Source organism: Cygnus olor, chromosome 12 (assembly GCF_009769625.2).
Source record: "Cygnus olor isolate bCygOlo1 chromosome 12, bCygOlo1.pri.v2, whole genome shotgun sequence".
NCBI lineage: Eukaryota > Metazoa > Chordata > Aves > Anseriformes > Anatidae > Cygnus > Cygnus olor.
Window position 1 is genome coordinate 15,761,778 of NC_049180.1, and position 24,424 is coordinate 15,786,201.

General features: G+C 43.2%; 1 long non-coding RNA gene across 1 annotated transcript in view; it reads right to left on the reverse strand.

Moving 5' to 3' along the window:
- LOC121076609 overlaps nt 1-24,424 on the reverse strand; it is a 128,917-nt gene that overhangs the window by 14,914 nt on the left and 89,579 nt on the right. The window contains exons 7-11 of the long non-coding RNA XR_005823618.1: nt 23,491-23,678; nt 15,104-15,215; nt 14,116-14,246; nt 11,613-11,795; nt 7,208-7,305 (exon numbers count right to left, since the gene is read on the reverse strand). This is a non-coding gene — a long non-coding RNA (uncharacterized LOC121076609). The remainder of the gene's footprint in view (nt 1-7,207; nt 7,306-11,612; nt 11,796-14,115; nt 14,247-15,103; nt 15,216-23,490; nt 23,679-24,424) is intronic.

A 24,424-nucleotide genomic window follows, 5' to 3' on the forward strand; every position in this document is an offset into this window, starting at 1 on the left:
CAGATGGTGCCGGGCTGTCTGGAAAACCCCGGCCTAAATGTTCCACTGCCCTCTTCTTCACATCCATAGTGGTGCCCGTCAGTTGGTGTGATTTTTTAATCACCTCCAGCATGTCCCTGAGCAAGACTGTGCAGAGGAGCTGGTTTGTGTTGGACACCACCAGCTTCAGCCCAAAGGCCTTTCTGTCAGGGCCTTAAACCTACACGAGTGAAATGCAAAGCGCTGAGGACAAGAGGGTTGAAGCAGAAGGTTTACAGTGTCCTCCTCCCCTCCCTTGGTCTCTCTCCAGCCCTGCAGAGATGCTCCTGCTTCCCTGGAGCCCTCCGCTGGGGCTAAGGGCCCATAGCTGGTATCTCTGGTGTTTCACACTTTTTAACTGGCCCTTGCCAGACACTTTGTTGATCGAGATGTTTCCGTCAAAAACGTTTTGAGATTTATTTATTTTTCATTAATGTCTACCATATTATTGAAGGTTTTCAAGTTATACTAGAAATTTCCTTCTCTAAAATGGTTATAAAATGTCATTAGCAAACTGGTGTATTATTTAAAGGAAAAGATGTCCTTACATGTTAATATTTTAAAAAGAAAAAAAAAAGGCTGTTTTTCATAAACTGTGGAAGATGTTTGGTCTCCTTCACCTTCCATTCACTCCTAAGGAAAAGTCAAAAAAAAAAAAAAAAAAAAAAAAGGAGAGAGCTCCTTCTCTGAACATTTAATGAAGATAGGAAAATGATAAAATTACACCAAAATAGATTTTCATTATTCAGGCAGCTCTGGGGAACAGATTCCACCCAGCGCATTTCAATGATCCCAGACAATGGATTACTATCATAATTTGTTCTTAAAGTCTGTTTAATTGGCTTACTTAGTCACCTGTTCAGAAGAGTTACCATGAAAACAGTGGGTTTGCTGAATTTCTGAGTAGCCAACCTTTCATCCTTCATTCTGCCTCCTTCTCCTCTTCCATTTGCCATGAAATACCAAGCGATGCTTAGCCCAGACTTAAAAATAATCTCATCGGCATCCAAAATGTATGGTAACCAAGCAGGGGGTGCTGCAAAGTTGTCACAATAACATGCTAATCGGGGCATTTACTCACTGTCAGTCCTGTCTGTTCCTGGGTGAACACCAATTTATTACAGCCCACTGCGTGTATAATAACAGTGTAAAAATGTAAAGAACGACGTGCGCATTCACGGTACGTGCATAGGTACCTGGCACCCTTCTGGCTTAATTACAGCAACAAATTTCACCTTAAGATGGTCCATAAAAAAATAAAAATAAAAAAAAAGTGAGAGGAAATCCAGCAGTGGCCTTTGAAAATGTTGTTGGTTGCTTCAGGGCCAGGGCTGGTGGGGCTCGGGAGCAAGCAGCTTGCGTCCCCCTGCCCGCAGCAAGCCCCGGCCCAGCCCTGGGCTCTGTGTCGGGGCTCAAGCCAACACAGCGCTCTCCGCTCGCTGCCGCTAGCACAATGGTTGCTTAATTTGAACAGACAGCAGCATGTAAAAATGTAAATATTCACTATTTGTTAATATAGGCCGAAGTTATTGCCGCAGCCGGCTGGTTTGCTTTCCGCGCACAGGGATGCCTATGTGCAACCCACTCTTCATGGGTTTCAGTGGAGAAATATTTTTAAGAAGCCATTATCTAAACTGCTGATGTAATAAGGCGCTGGTATATGAAATACACTTAATAACTCAACTTTAGTTATTTATTGTGAACGAGGGTGCATTCTCCTTGATTCCATTTCCCAGCGAAATATAAGTGGAGCTTTCATCATGAGTGCTTGAATTTATGGCAAGCAGACCAAGTGACATTAAGAAAGCCACACAATCCCTTCATTCAGGCTTTAATAAGGAAGCCAAGGAAAAATTATCCAAGCTGTTTTGCGGGTGACAGCACAAGAACTTTTTGGAGTCAGAAAGTTAGCACGGAGGCTCCCTGTCAGCCCATTAAAAAGCAAGGTTGGCATTCCCCGATATTGGAACCATGTGTGCGGAGGAATTTTTCTTCTGGTAAGACATTCCAAATATTGTCCCAGAGCCAAACACTTCGGTGTTAGACTAATTTAAGCAGTATGTTGGAATCAGCTCTCAGGACTTTGATCATATGGAGATCGTTTGTTACAAATTGAACTAACCCAGTCTCTATTTCTGGTGGATCAGAACTATGGATTTGTTGAATTAAATGCCTCATTTAATGCAGTTTGCACATGAAAAGAAAGCTGCACTCAGGAATCTGATAGTGAATTTTTCACCTAACCAACAGGTCTACTTTTTTATTACTTTTAAACCTAATCCATACTCAGTCCACACTGTTCTTAATAAGCCCGAGGCTGTATGGAATGAAGGTTTAAATCAGCTCGTATGTTATGGGGGGAAAGCATCACTGAATTATCAAACCGTGTAATAAGGAACACATTTGAATCCAATTCAAGAAATAATTTTATGAAGAAAAATAAATTAGTCCTCGGTTGTTATTTACCATCCAAATAGTGCAGCGCTCTTTCATGACAACAGCGCAGGGAAAACTGAAAAATGATTTTGCAGACATTGAATTTTTTTTTCCTGCCTCGCATTGCTGTCCCCGTTTTCACAGCTGAGCTATTGCGAGGGTTAAAAGTGCACAAAATAAAGCATTTCCACATATGGCTGCACTTTCTTTTCATTTCTTGAAGTTATAATGTCTTTAACTGTTGATAATGATATTATAAACTGTCATTTAGTGCACTTTGAGTATATTAAATACATGAAACAAAGATGTGTGGTTCCAGCTGGACCCTGATCAGAAACACTGAGATCTGATTCCCTAAAACTGCAGATAGCGACGTGCGGGGCTCATGGGGGAGGCTGTGGCACAGGTAGTACCTGCAGTCATGAGAGAATAAAATAGTAGAAGAAACGTGTTAGCCTAGGAGCGGGACAAAACCCAAAATTGGATACCTGAATGACTGAATAATTAACAGAAGAGCTGTGCTTATATTCGTTGGCGTGCTGCTGCATTCTGGGCTGATGCAGGACTCGAGCGTATTGCCAATCTCTGCCTTGGGGAAGGCAGATTTACAGCATTTCCAGCACATTTTCGTCTCGCCTCGTACACGGCACAGAAGCGGGGCCTCAGACAGCTCCCAAGAGCCCTCCCATCTGGTCCTGGGGGAGCCTTCAGTGCCCACTGCTTCTGCAGGAGCTGGAGTGAGCACGGCTGGGGATAGGAGGCACCACGGGGGGCTCCAATGCCACCCCAGATAAGTAGAAAACTCTGGGCACATGGATGTCATTGCTGAAGGCTTTTCTTACTAGCTGGCAGGTGAAGCGAAGGGATACGGAGCCTGGGTACAGCCAGCTGTGTGCAGCACTCAGCCCCTTGCTCACAGGCATATCTGGCCCCTGCAGCTGGAAGCGGGACAAAACTTGGGAAAGGGATGAAAGAACAAAAATCCTAACCTCACTGTCCAGATGTAAGCCCAGAGCAAGATCCTTCTGAGTAATCGGGACCTTTGTTGGGTCCTAGAGACAGGCAAAGAAAATTGCAAGGCACAGACAAAATGGCCACACCAGGAGCCTGACCAAGGCACACTCAGCCCCGTCTCCTGCTCGTACCACATCTGCCATGGGAACACGAGGGCTGGACCGTGCTGGCCTTCACCAGGCCAGGATGACCTGATCATGTCTGATACTGGCTCTACCAGCACAGAGGTTGCCACACCAATGCAGAGCACGAGGCAGATGGGGGAAGCAACAAGAAAGCGTGTCCTGAGCCCCAAATCCCAACCTAGGGTGGGGGACAGGAAGGATCTGCTGGGGGTTGTTCCTCCCACCTCTCATTAGATGGAGGGAGCAGAGGTCATAAAGAGAAGGGAAACTGTTCCTTTAAACAAACAAACAAAAAAAAGAAATTAAAAAAAAACAGTTATGGAACAGATACTGATTTACACACACACACACATATATATTTTATTGGCAAATAAAAAAAATCAGATCTTTAATGAAATCAGGATGGGTTTGGGAGGTGAACTTGAGCTGAACTCCCCAGATTTTCATGGAACTTCAATTAAAAGAGTTTCAGAGGAGTTGCTGAAAGCCAAGCACTTGCCATTGAAAGCTTAATTTAAAATGAGAAGCATTTTTACACCACATTTCCCAGTGAGATTCCAGCCCTGATCCTAATTATATAATTTTTTTACTTGAATGATAAGTTTTCTTCTTTTTCAGCTCAGCACTGTAGCAATGTATACGTTTTATCCCCAGTGCACACTGGAGGAGACAGGAGAGCCCATCGTTATTTGGCAGAAAATGAACCTACCTTTTCCACTGTGAAACCAGTGGTGAAGTTATCCTCTTATCACGAGCAATATGTAAGGATTTAGAAGTCTGATAAATGCTAAGACCACCAAAAAAAAAAATATTTGGGGGGAGAGGAGTAAAATCTGACTTCAGACAACAAAATGGCACAAAATAAGATAAAATGAAGATAGTGGTTTAATTTCTGCCAAGCTGCCTGGTCTCGTACAGCCTTAGGAATACGAGGCTGATACAAAGCCTCAGTGTAGGGCTCTATTGAATCCCAGAGTCATCAAACATCTCAATCCTGGAGCACTGCTTTGAAAAGTTATCCCCCGCTTTATCAGATGTGCCCCAGTTAAAGCTGGGCATCATTTTTTTGGCGCAGGAAGGGGTCAGGAGCAGTGGGTGAACAGCGACTGAAACCAGGCAGGGGAGCCTGGAGCATCAGTGGCCTGAAATCCCTATGGGAAATGATCTTCTTATAACCAGGCACTGGGAGATAACTCACTTGGAAGCCATTTAAATAAATAATACCTCACAGAATAGTGCAGCATGATGGCACAGAAGTTATTCTGAAACAGTTTTAAATGATGATGGGGCGAGGTGTGCTTGAACTAACAAAATTCAGTTTTGTGTCAGGGACACAGCTACCAAGGTGCACTTTGTGTGCTGAGAGGGTTGAACCTCTCCCCCGATGAAGTCACCTGCAATGCAATTAAATAATTACATCTCCACAGACTGTAACTGAGCTGTCGGTGAGCTGCGTCCTGGCACCTGCTCCGACCTCCCTGCACTCAGCTCTCAGGGGAACACGCTCCCAAATGGGGCATTTCATGCCCCAGGAGATGAACTGAAAGCTCAGGTTGCCAGCAGAGTTAGCAGGCTGTTTTGGGGACAACCACCACTGGGCTAAAATACAGTCCTAAAGGTGTCAGAGTACTCAGATACCTTGGCCTTCTTGCTGCCCATTCCCCACCAGACGACCAGCCTGGGTGCTGCACAGCAGGTACACCAAGCCGGGTCTCTGCAGCACGTTCAGGAAATTTTGAGGTGTACCAGTGACCCAAACATCAGGCTCAGCACGTCACTGAACCACGTGCTGGGACAAACGTTTAATACGGAACCAGATAAGCTGGATAAGGGTCAGGCCGTTTCCTGTGAGCTGATTTTTTCTCCCCGGGCCTGCTGCTCAGCCCTGAGTGCGACCAGGCTGCTCCCAAGATGTCCAGGATTTCACAGATAACGAGAACCTTCCCAAAGATGTGCTCGGCCTGCTACAAGCCAGCAAGGGAAAATCAAAGCAGACTTTTCTCTCTGCTCACATGCTCCACTCTCACGGTTTCCCATTTTACAGAGACTAACGCTATTTAAAACTCTAGCTCCATTAAATCTTTTGTTTTCTCTAAATAACAAAGAAAATGGTTGCTCGCAGTTTTATGGGAAGCCATCAATCTTTCCCAAAGCGACTTACTGTACTGAAGAAAATAAACATTGCTGCGTATGTAAAGCAGAGCAGACAGGCTGCAGTCATGGGCAAAGCACCGCTTTCTTTAGCAGTAGCAACATATTAAAGACAAATGTACTCCACTGAAAGTGACATAAATAAGTGGATTTCCCATCTGAAACATTGTTTTTAGCAAGAGAAGCTTTTAATCCCCTTAAGTTCATTTCTAATCTGTTTTGGAAGTGCTTGTCTAAAGAATATTACATTGATATAAAGGATTTAATTTATTAAAACTAAACAGCAGCCAGCATACTACTAAAGAATATCTTGTAGGCAGTACTCTCCCAAATGAATAAAGCTGCTACAGGTAGAAAAAAAAAATGCACAAACACTTGGCACAGCATTCATTAAAAATTCACACATTATGTTCCTGCGCCTTCCTGCTCAAGTGTGCTTTTCCCAATAAAGCAAACACTTTAGAATTCATAATACCTCTTTATCCCATGTGCACAAGTGACCTCCTCTCCTTTATGCACCTAGCAAATGAGCAAGTACAAAAGGGAATAGAGTAAGCAGAAAACTAAACATGCCCTCTCCTACCCAGAAGCATAAAGGGAGGGCAGGCAGAGGTTCTCCGAAGGGGTTAGCGCAGCCCCTACCAAGATGCCAGTGCTCTTGCTACCCATCAGTTTTGGCTGGTGCACACTGTGTAGACAGCATCAATTATACAGTTCATCAGTCAATTAATTTTACGGGATCTTTCTTAAAATAGCAGTTGAAGGAAACAAAAGCTGCCTTCAAACTACATTAAAATCACTCGTTAGCCACAAGTTTGGCAGCCTATTTAATAAGCAGCAAGAAGCCAACCACCAAATGACAAAATGGCCTTCTTGTCTTTTCCCAAGCATGTGGAAACATCTTCGTGTTCCTAGTAGCCCACCTAGAGGCATCTCCCTGGCTTCACTGTCAGTGCTTGTAGGGTGCGAGGTGCCCTCCAAACACAGTAGTTTCAAAAAAGCCCCCACAGATCTTTTAATCCTACATCCAGATTATGGAAGTTACTTAACAGATACTTTGCGAAAATGAGCAACCAACTGTCTCAAAGGAAGGTTTCGTCCACAAGGAGCAACCTACACATTCAAAAACATGCTGTTATATATACAGCCTCTTTCCTGAACTGTGCAGTTCAATACGGTATAGATTTTCAGGGTTTTGGTTCTGCATCTTGCTAAAAGAGATGTTATTTATGGAGAAAATTCTACTCCCCTTTGGTACAGTGTGCGCATTATGACTCATCTTGCCTTACACCCATTGATTTCTTCTGAAGTCACAATGGAAGCACACTGTTGCAAATGAAATCAGCATTTGATCACAAACTCTTATCGCACCGGATCTTAAATGAAATTATCCATTACATAGTTTTCATTCATTTTAATAATGGCCAGAAGCCATATTTGCCCCAGTTTTGAGCCCCACGTACCTTAAGTCAAATAGGGTCAGGGCTGGCCAGAGCTGGAAGGTCTCCAAAGAAAGCTGGGAGGCAGGCGGTGGCATTATTCAGGGATTAAGATTTTAAACCTGAAACGTGTTCACGAAGAGTCAGCGTATTAAGAGGTGTTTTTCACAAGGCACAAGGTAGGGGTGCTGGTGCTGATTAAACACCACCTAACCAGTTCGACCAAAAAAAGAGCCAGCAAATGATGCTGCCGTTTGCCCTGCTGGAGTACACCAACTAAGGCTACTCCTCGTGCTATTACATGCACACAGCCAGCAACATCGGCATGTGCTGATGTGAGGTTTCCCTGAGTTCTTGCAGAAGAACAAGTGAGTGTCCATGAACCTGGGGGTCTTCTTTCAGAGAGAGACACCTTTGAAATGGTCTGTGCCCTCGTGTACAAGGCTGTACAGCTTCCCAGGACTCTTCTGTGTCCTAACCAAATTCTACCTACTGAGAAGGCCTGCTGCTATTCCCAATCTCTTCTACATGAACCTGGGTTGGATTTAGTAGGTGATAAACTTCCCGTGGGTGTTATATAGATACACAGTTTAACACAATAAGCAAGGGCAATGGCAAAAAAAAATCTTTAGGAAGAAAATTAATTAGCACAGACAGTAAAGGCTTCTGTCTAACAGGAAATCTCTTTTCTTCCCTGCGTTCTTCCCACCATTTCAGGCAGTGCTGCAGCACAGTCAAGTGGTACCTACTGACGTTTTTATTTTGGGTAAAAGCCCATGAAAATATTAAAGCATGAACAAGTCATCAAGTCAGCTTATGAATCAATATACAGATTTCCTCCATGCCCATAGCTAATTTCCATAACCATGAGTGTGCTGAAATCCTGTCTAGATGCCAAATCAATTTTTCTTATATATGAACATCACAGCTACTTGAGAAAGGGAATCTGTGCCAAAACCCTCACGCTCTTAACTAATTATTTCTGTGACTCCCCTCTTGCAAAGCACAATGACTGCCACATAAATACACACAGCAGTTATTAGGAACAGGCACACTTCCCACAGGTTCAGACGGAGTGCAGCATCGGAGTGCAGCATCGTCCCTGACAAGCTCGTCTGCTCAAACTGTGTGACCAGTCTTTATCACAAGAAATAGTTCTGCTTTTCCCAGGACTTATCTGCTCTGAAGTGCTCAAGCACTCCTCGTCTCGGGCAGGACAGCAAGGAGGGTATGGGTGAATTCATTGCAGTGTCTTGCTCCCACCCAGTCCGGAGCCGCTGCCGGTGGCAGTGACATGAGAACAATGCTTCGTGTAAGTAATTTCCAAGTGGAGGTACTCGTTATTAATGCAGACAGTTCTGAAAGTAAAAGCAAACAGCATTTGGCAGCAAAAACTATTAATGAGAGTGTCATTAGGGAATTCACTCTGCAAACCACAAGGCGATTTGCAGGGCATTTTCTCGAAAGGCATCTTGGAGCAGTTGTTGTAACAGCACCACTGAAGCAGAGCAGGCGAGAAATAGGGTTAAAGTACCGAGCTGATGCAGACGACAAAGGAGAGAAGTTAGCAGGATGATGGGGGCTGAGGAGCTGTGGGGTAGTAAGGGCAGAATAAAAGTGTCCTGGTGTAATGAACCGCTGTGAAGCAGGGATGGCACTGGGGTGGGCAATGGTTTGGTGCTGGGCCCAGCCTCAGGCCCTTGTTGGTCTCTCTGGGCTCAGGCTTCGCCATGCCTCTGCTTGGGTGTGCAGGCACAAGGGCAGCACCCAGCCTGACTTCGACGCCACTCTCCCATCAGTAGGCCTTGTTAATGAGGTCATTGAGGGACTAATGACTCTTGTGGGGTGCCCTAGATACCTCTTCCTTGATATTTCCTCAAACTTTGACAGTTTCCAACCGTTTGAAAAAGAGAAATAACATTTATAAATACAGAATAATAAATATTATAATAGATAATATAATAAATAAAAATCATAATAGAGGAATTATGAATAGTGGTATTTTTAAAACTGCTCAAAACCTTGAAACAAAGGAGGTAAAAGGCCTGGGAAGGAGCAAAGCTCTTCTCAAACTCTTCCCCCTCCTCAGCAGGCCCTGTGGAAGTATGCAGAACAGCGAGCTAACCCGCCCTAGCTGTAACATGAGGTTTTTGAAGGGAAAGGAGAGTCTGCTCAAAAAATACCAGTCTTGTCTTGTCTTTCAAAGTGTTTTCTGTGGTTGAAAAACAAAGTGGATGCAGAAAATGAAAAAGTCCCTCCCTCGTGTTCTACATCAGTACACGCTGCCAAACACAGCGCTGGCCCCGCAGCCTGCTGCACATGGGCTCAGCACCTGGCTGCCCTTCCCCATCTACTTCCCTTGAGAAAGAATAGGGTTTCATCATCTCCAGCATTAGCCGTAACAAGAAAAGGAAATGTCCTACTCAAATGTCTCCCAAATTACCACATACAGAAGTTACAAATTAAATATATTATGCAAAAATCCAAATCACTCCAATAAGGTAGGGGACAGCGTGCAGCCCAGGCTGCCCGGTAACACGCTGGCTATCTACAGAGCTCTGAGGGAAAACCGATTCCTTCACTAGTAAGACCTGGGGAGCATTGTGAAGTGTCTTCACCAATGCACGTGACATAAGAGATGTCACCAAGGGGAGGGTGGCACCAGGAGGTGCACGCAGTGAGCTGGGACCGAAGTCCAAGCACCCCAAAACCAGACGTGTGCCTCCTATACACAGACATTTGTAAACCCTTTGGTTCAGATCAAGCACTCAAGTTTCAGATCAAGTACCCAAGTGCTGTACCTCAACCTATGCTACCTGTGAGAAGGAAATAATCAGGTAATTGTTTCCAATACACAGGCAGTGCCCTTTTGCAACATCATCCTGCCATTAGCCAATATAATCTAAGTACCTAAGTAGAAATAAAAACACAAGCAGGACAAAGCATGCCTAGGTAATAAATCCGTAGCTTTTCTAGTTACTTGGCACACTAGCACCCTAACATCAAGCACAGTGCTTGCCCATGCTTCTCTAGCTAGACTTGGCTAGAGAAGCCCAGGATCCCTTTTCATTAACTCTATCACAGTCGAATGACTGATTCTTGAGCTAATGTTTAATACTAATGATATCAACAGTCATTTCCTAATGACGGAAAACTTGGGGAGGATAATATCCACTCTATGCTGCTTGTTCCTGGATGTTTGTTTTTGGCCTTAGAGACATAAAACTAAAAAGCTTACAATGGCTCAGAATTGACTCTCTCCTACCTATGCTTATACAATCCCCTAGATTATATAAAGAGCCTATAACCTCCTCTGGCACCACAAATAACTGTGCCTCTACAGCAGCAGAGCCAGGTGCAATGGGCAAAAAAAAATCATCGAAATTGCTAACCAAACAAGCAGAAGGAGTAAAGGAGTTACTAAAGAGTGCTTAAGCTCCCACATGTTTATTTTCAATGATTTCCACTGTGAGTGCTGCCTTTGCTCTCCCGAAGAGCCAGGACACTGGTTGTGCTTTCATTAAACAACGCCCTGTCATCAAGCCAAGACCCCGGATGAAATGTGTGGTTATTAATCCCTTCAACATAATTAGAGATCACAGGAGGAAAGAACAGCGCCTGCACCAGCGGAACCACCTCACTCACAAGGAGACGGAATAAATAAGTGCAACAACAAAAGTTATAAATATTTCTAATTCAACTAAGCAATATATTTTATTTATCCCAGTAGCACCCATTAGGTTTCAACAGCACGCAGGTACTGTATAAATATTTGGTCAATATGGGTGGAATTCTAATAAGCATAAATGAAGGCAGTGTTTTCATTAAAAATAAATTAGTCTTTGTTAGCAAAACTAGCTTTTACTTCAACAAAAATGATAAATGCTTGGTCAGAGCTTGGCTGATGGGCTAGTGACCCAGCTCAACCTACGGCTCCCAGCCGTGGTTTCTGAAGCACCAGGCCTTGTGCGTGGAGGAGATGGGCCAAGTCAGGCTGAGCAGGGCAATGTTCTTTGACAGAAAACAGGAGGAGGTGGCTTGACAAGAAAAAGCATTTTCTGCAACCTCTTTGCAAGAGGCTGTGGTTTTAAGGAAAGCAGAATTTCTCGCAGAAGCAGAACAGAGCTGAGACGTACTGGATTAGATGATTTGGATGCAACAAAACAGAGGAGACCAGAGCAGGAAAAGTTCTGGGGAAAGAGGTCCTTTAACCAGCAAAATAAGCCCCCCCAAAAAAGAAGAGAGGCAGGGAGGACAGACGGACAGGGATGGGACAATGATACAGAATAAGAAGATGCCACACGTGGAGGGAGGCGAAGCCATGAACTTCTGGAAGGAGAAGGGAGGAGACAGATCAACAGCATCTGTCTCCTTACGGTGTCCACAGCAAAGAGCAAGCAGGCTCTTCCACAAAGCCTGTGGGACTTACTGGGCTGCCGAGGCCAGGAGGAGGTGGATGTGTGGTGGGGAAGGAGCTCCTGGGCTGCAGAAGAGGCGTCAGGTGGGCTGGGGGTGTGGATCAGTGCAACAGCGGGGCGGTGATGGACGAGCCACAGCACAGGAGCTGGGGCTCTGGAAACACGTGAGGGGCTGCAGCTCCGGAGGCTTCGCTCTGCAAGAATTGATACCAGATGAGTCAGCCGTACAAATGTGATACAGATCACATTATGGGCATGTGACTACTTCCACCAAATAAGATACAGCACATGATTCAGCGCTTGTGCCAGCTTTGCTCAGGCTGTTGAAAGACAGACAATAAGGATGAATAGTCTTAAAGACAGAGCGGAGCAGCCAGCCACCACCTCTTCAGAGATCTTCTCTGCAGACTTAACCCATCCAAAATCATGAGGCAAGCTCCAGTCTGCCACTTTAGGATGTACCAGACCATCACAGGGCCGTGACATTTTCCATTTGGTAGCTGGAAACTCAGAGCCATGGCAGCGGGAGCAGCCTGCGCCGCACCACACGCAGGCAGGGGACATGCAGTCACGTTGCAGAGGGGCTCTGCTCCAGCAGCTGGGCAAGGGAAGGAAGGGGGGCTGGTTTCTAGTTCAGCCCCAAGACAGCAGATGATGTCAAAAAGTCTGACTTTCTCATGGACTTACCGTAGAAAATAGTTACAGAGCTCTCGCTATGCTGCTTGCTTCGTCTCTGGAGCTTTGGTTTGCAAAACACTGAAGAAAACCAAAATAACAAAAAGTAAAAAGAACAAAAAAAGAAAAAAAAAAAAAAACAGCTAACAGACCCCAAACCCAACCTTCTGGCTAGTTCATTCAAGGCTATTTTTCATTCCACTTATCACTGCCACCAACATTTTGCTTAGTCTTGAAGAAAACATTGTCATTCCACAGTCAGATGTTTTTACATTTACATCCATCATCGCCTGATATATCCTGACCTTAGTTAAAACTTATGTTTTCTAAATCGTACTTTTATGTTCAGCAAGCCCTTAGCTATGCTGTTAAAAGTTTACATTGAAAAATCATTTATAATTGGTTTGTTTGAGTTATGCCTGTTGCAAAGCCATCAGAAAGGGCAGTATTAATTAGCAATGGCTTACATATAGTCTAGACAATAAAAAAGTAAATCATTTTACCTTTTTAAAAAGCTTTTAGTATTTTACCAGTATAACAAATGATGTTGATATAAATTACATTTAAGCAAAAAAATGCACAGCATGATTTACAACAAAGCTGCCCCATTTGAATAATTTATTTTGCTTGAAATATTTTCATGATATACACACATTGCTCAAATAAAAATATGTTTATTATGAAATTGAGACAGCCAACAAAAAAAATCCAAATTAATTCCATTTGCTGTGCAATAGCTTGGTTGGAGAATTAAACAATAAATTTCAGCTTATTGCATAATGCCCTGAGTTTCACTATAAAAGATTTGTTTTCATTTCAGGTATGTAATGATGACAATTACACAGAATATTTAAATATTGCACACAACAAAAATCTTTCCAGAGACCTTGCAAACCCTTAGCTGCACCCACTGTTTCAGCAAAAGTAAGGAGGCAGTTTGTCTGGGTGAGACACTGAAGGACGGAGCCTTTATTTCCAAACTTCCCCTCTAAGTCTCCGACATAACTTCGCTAAGTCTTATTAAACATGTATTAGCAGATCATTTGAGTTGATTTTATTTACTAACAATGTCACTGGGAAGAGAATACGCATTTTGGATCGCGACACTTTGCAACAGATGATGTTATTTTAGTTCGTAATTGGTGGTGACAAAGCGACAAAACAGTAATAGCATCTGGTTAATGCCAAGAAAAATATAATAGCAGTCAAAGAATTTATCTTACATCTACTTTCATTTGGAAACAGATTGCTTTGTCATCCTCGGAGAGATTGACGATCACGATTCCTATATCAGTTTGGATCATAACTTTCTTTCTGCCCAGGACCACATATGTTGCAGTTTATCCTCCTGTCACCTGATCCCACAAAGGTCAGCCTAGCAGGGGGTGAGGAGGAAGGACTGACAATACAAAAATGACTGCAAGCAAAAGACATTCTTTGGGGCTGATTCTGATCTCAGAGCAACCAAAGATCAGCATGTATTTAAACAGATAGTGTTACTTTAAATAAATGTACAGTAGCAAAAATTCCAGGAAACCCTAAGGCAAACTGGAAAAAATAATGTGCTCAGTTTCCTTGTAGTTCTTTCCTATTTTGTATTGGAAAAAAAGGAGCATTTTTTCCCAAAGCGCAGCAGAGCTGAAACGAGGGCAGGAGGGAGGATGACATGCTTCCACCCCAGGGCTTTGCTCCGCCTGAAGACAACCACAAGCTCAAGAGAAATTCCCTTCTTTCATCTCTCCCATTTTTCACCAACAAACACAACCAACGGTAGGCAAACAAGGACAAGAAATACAAAGGTCCATCCTGTTTCTTGATCCCTTTCTTATTCTCACCTACCATCTTCTGTTGTTCTTTCATAGACCCATCTTCTCCCAACAGCTCTGAGCACAAATTTCTGAAGCTAATGAAGCTGACTGAGATCTTGCTGACCCAGATGAAACAGATTCATGTTGTGGAAGCCTGAGGACCTGTATCAGGTGTGAGAAACTGGTAACTGTGAACTGGTGTGAGAAAAAGTAGAATCAGGCCTGGTGGTTTCCAGGTATGGAAACACATATGCCCCAGTCTCCACTTACATCAGTTTAACAGTAACAAGATGCCCCTGGCTTTGGCCATGAATAGTTCATGACTTCCAGAAGCACAAGCAAGAGGTGATGCCCACAGCCTGCGTGTTCTTGGCACCAGCCTCCCCACGCAGCCCAGGAGCAGAAACACGGGAAATGCAGCTCCAGGCCCAGCGCTGCCCCCAGGCCTCTCTTCCTCCTGCCCAGGCTGCTCCTGCCCCCCCACTCCTGCCCCGCTGCTGGGGGGCTCCGTCCATCCTTCTGCTGCGCCGACAAGCCTGGTGGGATGGTTCGGGAGCCCCCTTGTGCTTCCACACACAGTGCCATTTCCCCGCGAGCCTCGCCTCGAGTGCCTGCCTGCACCCAGCCTCACTGCCAGGTTAAAGAGCAATCACCACAGGCAGCAGGAGAGAAATATTTTACAGATTTGTAATTCATTAAAGCACTGGACGTGTTCCAATGTGAGTCTACTGGAGGGTAGGAAAGAAGGGAGACATGTTCAGACTGTGGTCTAAAGCACACCTGTACAGTTTGGGAGCGTTTCTTCTCATTAAGACTATGTTTTCTGGGAGTCTGGCCTGTGCCAAGCGACTCAAACACATAAATCCATGGTAATGCCCCTTCGCCTGCATGATTCAGGTTTGTGTCATTTCAAGGTTTAACAGTGGATTTTAAGAGGGTCGTTTCAACCATGCCCTATTAGACAAACACTCGTGAAACAAAAAAAAAAAATTCCAGCACAGCACAAACAACAAAACTACCTTAGATCTTCTTGGGTGTGGTTCTTTGGTGCCTTGTACTTGAGGGCCTTCTATGCATGTGAAGGAAAACACTTCAAGGATCCTTCTATTACTATGATAGTCACACATTTACCTGGTTGGAGAAAAGAGTTCTTGACTTTTCTCTTTTAGAAAACTTGTAAAATATCATTTACAAGACTTCAGAGTCTTTGGCCAAGATCCAGAAAGCAGCACCTATCTTCGTATTAATCAGAAACCAAAAGTTTAAGCACAAGTCAGTAAAATCATGTCCTGTAAAAGAACTGATGAGGAGGATCTGACAGGCACAGCATTGGCCTTCAGCCGTCTCCTATTACTCTTTGTAACACCTAACAAAAGTCTTCGATGATATAAAACCTTTTTCTGTTTTTAAAATTTACAAAAAACTTTAAATTCCTCCTCTGTTTTCAAGAAGAGGCAACATGTGCATGATATCAGATGAAAATTAAAAGAAATACAAGCAAAGTAAACATTCACAAAATGCAGATTCAGAATTATTGCACGTACTAATTTTCCTTCTAATACTTTATCTGCTACCATCAAAATACCCCTCCAGACCTACCAGGCAGTTTCCAATGGGCTGTGCTTTTCATTTTGTACACACTTAGCCAGTGACTTGTAGGACTTATCACCAATAATTACACTCAGCAGTGAGTGAGAGTAATAGCCAAGTTAGTACCCTAAAAGACAGAAAGGTTGAGGCTAAAGGAAGGGGAAAGAAAAAGCCTGAACTGAAAAGCAGATTTTCTTGCCTTGCCCAGGCTGTAGCTAAATGCACAGAGAATGGAAATAAGTCTCCCAGGAATATGTCAAACCAAGCAACATAAATGCAGCCTGAGTGCACAAGGAGTCAGTGGCAGCGCTGCTAACCTCGCAGTCACAAGTCAGAAATGATGCCCCAGAAAACCAGGAGATGTTAAAGCTCAATAAATGTAAAAGTTAATTTTACTTGTTTGTGAGGTTTGTATTTGAAATTCATGTCTATAAGCTTTTTTCTATCCCTACTGAAGCCTGAAAACTTTTAGCAATAGTGAAGCTTTTCATATGACTCCAGGAGCCGGAGAGTTCAGAGGAAGCATCAAACACGGGGAGCTTGAATTAGCAAACTGGACACATCTGGGGGGCAAAACCAGACAGGACATGAACACCATGCCACCTGCAGAGCTAGCAGAAGGGACCTCAGTGGGACCAACAGCCAGCCCGGGGCCAGCCGCACCAAGCCACGCTTCCAGCATGCAGCCACGGGGCAGCCGAGGTGCCTCCGTCCTGGCCACCTGCACGCTTCTGCTTCCGAAACCTCCGCAAGTTTCTGCTGGGTAAACACAGGCCAACAAGTACATTCTCCTTGAAGGGGGGCATTTCTGAACAGACATGCCCCATCTGTAGCTTCACCTGTGCTCAATTGTGTGTCGGTTGCCTTACCAACAACACCAGCACCACAAGAACAGAAACAAACCTTGTGCAATACAATCTGCAGAGCAGCCAGAACATTATGTTTAACAGCCTTGGTTTTTCTGCCTTTGGTTTAAAAACAAAAACGCCTTTTTTTTTTTTCTTAGCTGCATATCAGTCCCCTCATTTCCTCTGACCACGTTGCTGGAACCAGCACTGTTTGTTACAGTTCCCTCCCTGAAGGCAGCCGGGCAGCAAAAGAAGCTTGCTTCAGAAAGCTAGCCACGTTGGCCACCAGACTTTGCAGAGATCTGTTGGACATTTAAAAATGAGGAGTCACTGGGACAAACTTTTTTCTATGCTGATGCAGCATCATTGATTCTACAGGGGTCATAGCAATGCAGTGAGTAAAGTTTTCCTCTGAGCTACAAAATCACACAGCGATTATTGGCCTGTGGGCCTCTTCAAGCCTCTTCAAACAGCTGACCTTGTTTTCACTGAGAGAGGAATTCCCTTTCTTGCGATTCCCTTTCTTTCCAAGAAGGGGTTCAGGGATCTCTACGTGCAGCTCTTCCAACGTGTCAGTAGAAGTGTGAAGAAGAGAGACCATTTGGAAAAGCAGAAGACACGAATGTGGACTTGCAGACCTCCCCTCAACATAAATGTTATCCTGATTTTTAATGAGTTTATTAACAATTTACTGAAGAAGAAGAGAAAAGGAAAGGCATGCACTCCATCCAAGGATTGTGGCCATGCTGTTGGCGCTTGCTGTGTGGCAGCAACTACACCACAAACTGGCCGTGACCCACAGGTGGAAGTGGGCAAAGGGACTGGGGAGCTTCTCCCAGCCAGGGCTTTGCTCCTGTCCCCAGACCTGCCTCTAGGAACAGCTTTTCTCCTGAGGCCATCAAGGCTCAGGTGCCCCAGGAGGTTGTGCAGCCCCCATCTCTGCAGGCTTTCATGGCCCGCCTGCATGAAGTCCTACTCTGACCTTCCTCTCTGCTCCAGTAGAGTCGGGCTCTCACGAGGTCCTTCCTACCTGAATTGTCCTCTGAGCCTGTAGTATAACAGTAATTACCCTAACTGAGAACAAACCATCATCCTCCAGCACAACAAAGCATAAACAAACCCAAACGCAAGCAAATACAGAGAGAAAATCGAAGCTCTCATATTAAAACACCTTTGCCACTGAAGAGCCCCCTTTTAGGTGGCATTTTGCAGGGAGAACTGATTCCCTCTGTCTCTGCTCCCTCACAGTTTTGCTCTCTGCAGCCCTGAGAGCAGCCTCTATCGTATTTTAAGTCTCCACCATGGGCAATGCAGTGGGGATTGAGGGTTTCTCTCATCAAGGCTGGATGGCAGCTCCCTGCAGCCTCCCATTGCAGTGCCCTGGCGTGGAAAAGCCTGGAGCATTTCATGATATCCAGGTCAGCCTTCCCCACCACCTGATCCATCAGGTATACCAGCAGGTCTCTTGGTAGCTCCTTTAGCAATAGACAAATAGCTAATTAGCTATGAAGAATATATCAATTTATTTTCTACTTCGGGAGCCAGTGTAAATGGCTCACTGGCCAGTAGTTATAATACAATAACCAGCAATAATATAATACAATAACCAGCATTCTTCTAAGCAGGGAATTACATAGACTGCGTAACCACAAGCATAAATACCTACCAGGCTGAAAATAAGCTTCGCTTTCAATTAGTCGGTTTTTAAAAGTAGGTCTTAAAAAAAAAAAAAAAAAAAAGGCTTATGATATGTTTCTTCTTTGGCCTTTTTAGTACACAAGAGCTCAAATTTAGGTTGTAAAACAACCGGCCTGACCTTTTCCCAGAGCTTTAAACCCTAGACAATTTCCATGGCACTTGGAGGTTGCTCAGTGCTTTTGAAAACTGGAACACTCCTTGGAAATGTTAGGAACCTAACCTCCAGGTTCCAGTCCTGGCAATCCTGGACTAAAAGGTATCAGAAAATGGTAGTTTTTCTTAGTTAAATATTATAGACAATTATAGGCAAATATATAGACAATTATAGGCAAACCTTAATGAAGTTAGCTACATAGTCAGAAATTTGAAATGCTTTGTGTCAGTAATATTTCAATGACCTGGATGGGCGAGAAGCACCAGCTATCAGAAAGTTTTAAAAAACACAGATCGTCTGTTTTTCTCTCTCTCCAAATGGAATTCTGAAATATCATCAGTTTGAGAGTTCAGATGAGAAGATATTTTTATCCATTTAAGAAAAAAACAAATCCATTTCCCATGCATTAGATTTATGTGAAACTCTAATATTAGGGGATATGTCCATTCTGCTCGCTGATAGAAATTGTACCCTGACAAACCCAGGGATGGGATTGGAAGTGGGCTGAGCACCTCATCTCATAAGATGGTCTGGCTCCTCAGAGCTCTTCCTGCAGATAAGATATAATTCGTGCTCCCCTCAGGCACCAAAGGCAATGTACCAGTGCAATAATCCTCTGAGTATCCCAACATTTACAAATAATTGTAAAGACCTGCTAATATGGTTTAGTTCAGCAGCTCTTCAGAGTGCTGAGTGCTGACTGAAATGACAACTAAGAGGGTATTAAACAGCCTTAAGGATGTCTTGCAGGAGGTTTGTGAAGCAGTTATTCTAAAGAACAAGCACTGAGAAGCATGTTGAACATTTAATAATTGTGGCATCTCCAGCTCCATGCTTTGTGGAGCTTACAGAAGGCAATGTTTCGGGTTTTTGCAAAATTCCCTAACCAATGGTACAGGACGTGAGACACTGAAGTTATGGAGTAGTCATAAATGTGCTGTTTGTTCACTTAGATGTAAGTTATGTGATTTTAAATTGATATTTAAATGGCAGTGAAATTGGTGCGTATATATCCATACAAAGTGACTTTTTGTATTTTCTCAACCACTTGTTGATGCCTTCTGAACACTTCTACAGATACAACCTGGACAGAAGAGCTCTTCGGAAGGAAGGTATTAATACCAGAGAAATATGTTACACTTCCACACTGTTTATCACTATTCTTCCCATCCTCCCCAGATGACACATTCTCCCTTGTAGCCACAAAATTAGCTGAACTAACACTTACGAGATGAAACAAGACAAGGCACGGGGAAAATTCAGACCCTTAAATGTTCTTAATCATAGGGAAGAGAAAGAGCAAGGCAAAATCTTGTAAGCGTTAATCAGAATGTACTTTCCAACGCACTGAGCAAGCAGCAGGTCTTGGGCTCCAAACAACTTGTCTGGTCCTAGCTACTGCAGTCACATACAGAGCAGGTGGCAGTGACCTTCGTTAGCAGCTTTTATGGATGCTTAAAGGGGTTAAAGAGCCCTATAGGACAAATTAAGGAGTCTTAATTGGTAGAAGTTATTAGAATAGCAATTATTATAAGGAAAATCCATTTTCACAAATTGAGTGACAAGTGACAGAGAAGACAGAAGTGTTGAGATTTGCAGTATGGCAGGAAACCAGGAAAAGAAAATCCAGCTATATTGATTCATACTCCCTCTGTGTTAATTCCACTGAAATTAATGACAGGAACTGATCGAGTGAATAAAATGTTTGGTGTCGATTGAGACAACATTTTGTCTCTTCTCCCTCCTGTCAGGGGCAGGTTGTTCTGTGCCTCCTGATGCTCCAGCAGAGCTCTGCATTTCCACCTCTCCCACCACAGTGAGCTGCACAGCTGGAAGAAGTTATTTGGCATCAGTTCATGCCAGTGAAATACTCATGAGGCACTAACCATTCCAGAGCTGGTGTCCACAGCTGCACCGTGAAGGCCTGAAAGTCCCTACCAAGCCTCAGGAGGTATTCAAGATCAAGCCCCAGATCCTCTGTGGATCTGTGACCTGCTAAGACAATGCTCCCAAGATGTCTCAGCACTGAAGGAAATTTAAAGTTTCCTGTCATTTTACTTTTGAAGTTGAATAGGAGAAGTTAGAGCAATAAATAATTATTAAATTTCTGTTCTGCTATGGATTTTTTTTCAGCTTATTGCTGGGTCTGCCTCTCCCTCAACTCCCCCATCCCTGCAACTGTGATACCATTAACTCCATCCTTCACATGAGCATGGCAAGAGTAAATCCATTAAAACTGTGAAACATTCAAACCACAATAAGGGGACATTTAAGTTCCAGAGAGAGATGGCAAGCTCCTACATGGCTTAAAAGAAACCAGAAAAAGCCACAGTTTTCAGGTTCTTTTCTAATTATGACTGAGCATACGCTCACCCTCCATAAAAATGTCACTTTGTATCACTGCATTAAATTTATCAGACTTTTTCATATAGTACATATTTCTGAGGAAAATGCATGCCTGTGACAACAAATGAGAGTCAATGAAAAGAGAGTCACCCACATTTTACTCTTCTGGAAGTGGAAAAGCTAAGCACATAAATCAAAGTGACCCTAAAGCAGTGACCAGCATGCCCTGAGCAGATCAACAGTGGTTTCATTGACCTCCAGACTCATACAGGGTCATATTTTCACACAGATGAACTGGTCTTGAACTGCTTTGCCATTGCATTGTGCACAAAGAAACCCCAGCTGAAATGTGTCTCTGCTTTCTGTTAGGGTAGCCTGGATTGCTTCCCAAAATGAAAAATTAAACCCATATTCCATTTAAAAGAGTGTTTCCCTGTTCTGCCATTTTTTCTGGATCCCTTTCCTCTAGTCATGATTTTCAAAAATAGTTTTACATGAATTTCCAGCCGATATTTATTTCAAAAACAAACAAACAAAACCCTTAGAACTCGTTAATAAGGCTTATTCTTTGTCTCTGAAGATTTTTCCAGAGCACTTTTTCATGCTGGTGAGTGTAGTAAGTGCATAAGCTCTGGGCAGAGCATTTGCAACCTGTAGGCTTTCCTTCTAATGGACACACACTTCTTGTCCCTTACATTACAGCAGTATTTCACAAATGTTAACGTGATTAACCCTGCAGTTTTCCTGCTTAGTGGGAGAGAGCACTGTGGCACTGACTATGCACAAGAGGTTCAGCCCTCTTGCTGAAGGGATATCACAACACTTACATCCAGTAGAGTTTTCTAAATATACTTGTATAATGTTCAACCAGTGCGTAAGCCTTGTGTGTCTCTCAGCATCAGATGGCATCCAAGCCTCTAGCTGGCTCTTGACACAGGGATGAATTTTGTCAAACACAGAGCATGCCATGGCCACGCAGAACATCTGTGGCACAGGCAGGAGCTGAATCCAAAACAGCTAACTCCCAGTTTAATGCTTTAATCGCAAACTCGGCCTCATCATTATCCTGGAGCGTCTCCCCTCACTTTTGGGAATGCTCCCAGGGCAAGATGGAGAAGCAGAATGAGGAGGCAGGATCAGACAGAAACGGGCTTCTGTGCAGGTTAGGTCACCTCCCAGAGAGGTGGGTTCCAGTCCCTACCCTAAGGGTTTTCCAGGGATTTTGTAAAATAACTATTTAATACAAACAAGATGGCAGCCTTGTGGGGGACTTCTGTGGCAGAACTGTAAAAATAGAGGCAAAAATTGTCCTTCACAGGCCCGCATTTTGTTTCTAATTTTGGTGCCACCGCTCATATTAATGACAAATGCACGATGTTTTTGTTGCCTTCTTTTTTGCAATGGAAGTGATTTTCCTCTGTCAAAATCAATCATCATATCAGTTTTAATCAGATAAAGCTTTTGGCTTCTCCTATCTAAATTGCCCTTCCCACAGTGCATTACACTGCCTAAGACAAGCATCAGTACTCCATCACAAAATAAATGTGTTGATATTTGATAGCTCATTTGAACACGATGGTATTTACATCTTAGTTGGTTAGATTTTCATTTAACACGAGTTATGGGTTCACATTGAAAATAAAAACAATACTTCTCTGTTCCTCTTGCCATTCATGTCTACTTTTATTTCAGCCTAAAATAACACATCGCTGGAGGGTATTTTCTTAACACTGCCAAGCCTGAATGCAAGCCCTGTGGAAAATGTTTGTGTTGGGCTTGCCATGGTCCGGGCTAATAACAACGTGATGATGTATAGGTGAATTCCTGCTCCTCAAGTCCTCTGTGACATACGGATTAGGCCTGCCGTTATCTTCTAAGACATCTGGATGAGTGTCTGGGTTTTAATTTCACAATGAAATCACTGGGGACTAGAGTTATGTTATGTGCTTATGAACAAAGTGGAATATCCCTGGTAAGGGCAAGAATGGATTACCTTAGATAACTCTACTTAAACCAGGGAACATTTGAGAATGTTGAAGAAAGGAAAGAGGTTCCACCAATAAAAACAAACACAGGCCTAAATTTGTGTTCTGTGTACTAAACATTTTAAAGCTCCTGGAGGTTGAAATATGACCACATGTAAATGGACTGATAAAGCTAAGGCGACTCTTGAAAGACCAGATCAGGATTTCCAGAACAACTACCAGCACTAAATCCTAATGGGATGCATAAATCATTTGGAGACAGATTTATTCAGAAGATGCCACTTTAAAGTCAAAATACTCTGCTTTAATCACCAGAAATAGTATGTGCATGCTAACGTTTGCAGAAAATGCTCTAGGGCAACATGAAATTAGTATCCTAAAATTCCTAAATATATGCTTTTCCTAAAATGAAGATTTTTATCTATTTAAACCCATAAAACTGTCAGAAAAAAAAAGACCTGTGAGAGCATAAAAGGGTCAGTCCTGCCTACTACAGCAGAGCCATGGACAACATTAAAAACATCAAAGTTCCTATGACGTTCACGGTTGGGGTCTGAGTGCTGCAGAGCTGAATAATCAGCTTGCCAACTCCAAATCCTGCAATTCAGGACTATTGCAGCTTCGCAGCTTTGCTGTAGCCCTGAGACTATTCCCTTTTTGCAGCCCCTGTAGAAATTTCTCCCATACTCCCAATCCATAGTCAGGCTATAATCCCAAGAATCGGATCCTGCCTTGCTGACTAAAGTGAGCAGCTGTAAGTATGTTGATGTCTGTTTAGGTCTGACCTGGAAGGCAGCATGCGTTCGGCAGCCTGGAGATGAGCTCTTCCATTGCCACGATTTAGCAACACGTTGGAGAAACAGGAAGAAATCAGACAAAGCCTGAAGGGTCCACACTCATGTTCCACTACTGGCTGCAAAGGGTTCCCGTTTCTGTGTGTGTCTAAGTTGCAGAAGTGCTGAACAGCAGCAACCTGGAAAAAAATGAAGACACAAGTAATGGCATTGGGCAGAATTGAGCAGAACTACCAAAATCCCATTTTTATTTAGCATATTAACTGCATGGCTTCTAATCTGTTTATTAAGTTAAAATCAAACCAAACATATTGCAAGCTTTTAGTAAACCACAGAGATTAACGTATACTTAGGAAGGTCTCAGTTAATACACTGTTTTGCTTCATAAATATGCAACCAGCTACTCCATTTTAAATAAGTAACAATATAACCCACAGAAGTGATTCTTTTCCCCTTGAAGGATCAATATGAAATACAGTAGGCAAGATCCTGGTTTCACTGAAACACATGGAAGAAATTGTATTGATTTTGGTGAGGTCAGGATTCCACCCAATAATTTTTCATTACCACCATCAAATGAAATGTATTCCTCCTCCTTACACATATATATTCTATTTACAGCTTCTCTTCCCAGATAGGAAAATATTTTAAAAATTAAGTGCCTGTACTGTTCCCATATAGACAAGTTGTTCTACTTAGGCTAATCCAGTCATGAAAAGAGCTAAATGAGGTGTCGAGCTTTCTTTTTGATCCTCGGTTTAACAAGAGTTTTAATCAGTAATAGATCTAACATAGATGTGACGCTTTGTGAGTAATGCAAGTATACCAGTTTTCTTTTCTGAGCACTTCACCTGTTTGCTTAACAAGAAATCAAAACACAGATCCTGTCTTTATTGTTTGTATGCTACATACAAAGGGGGACGAA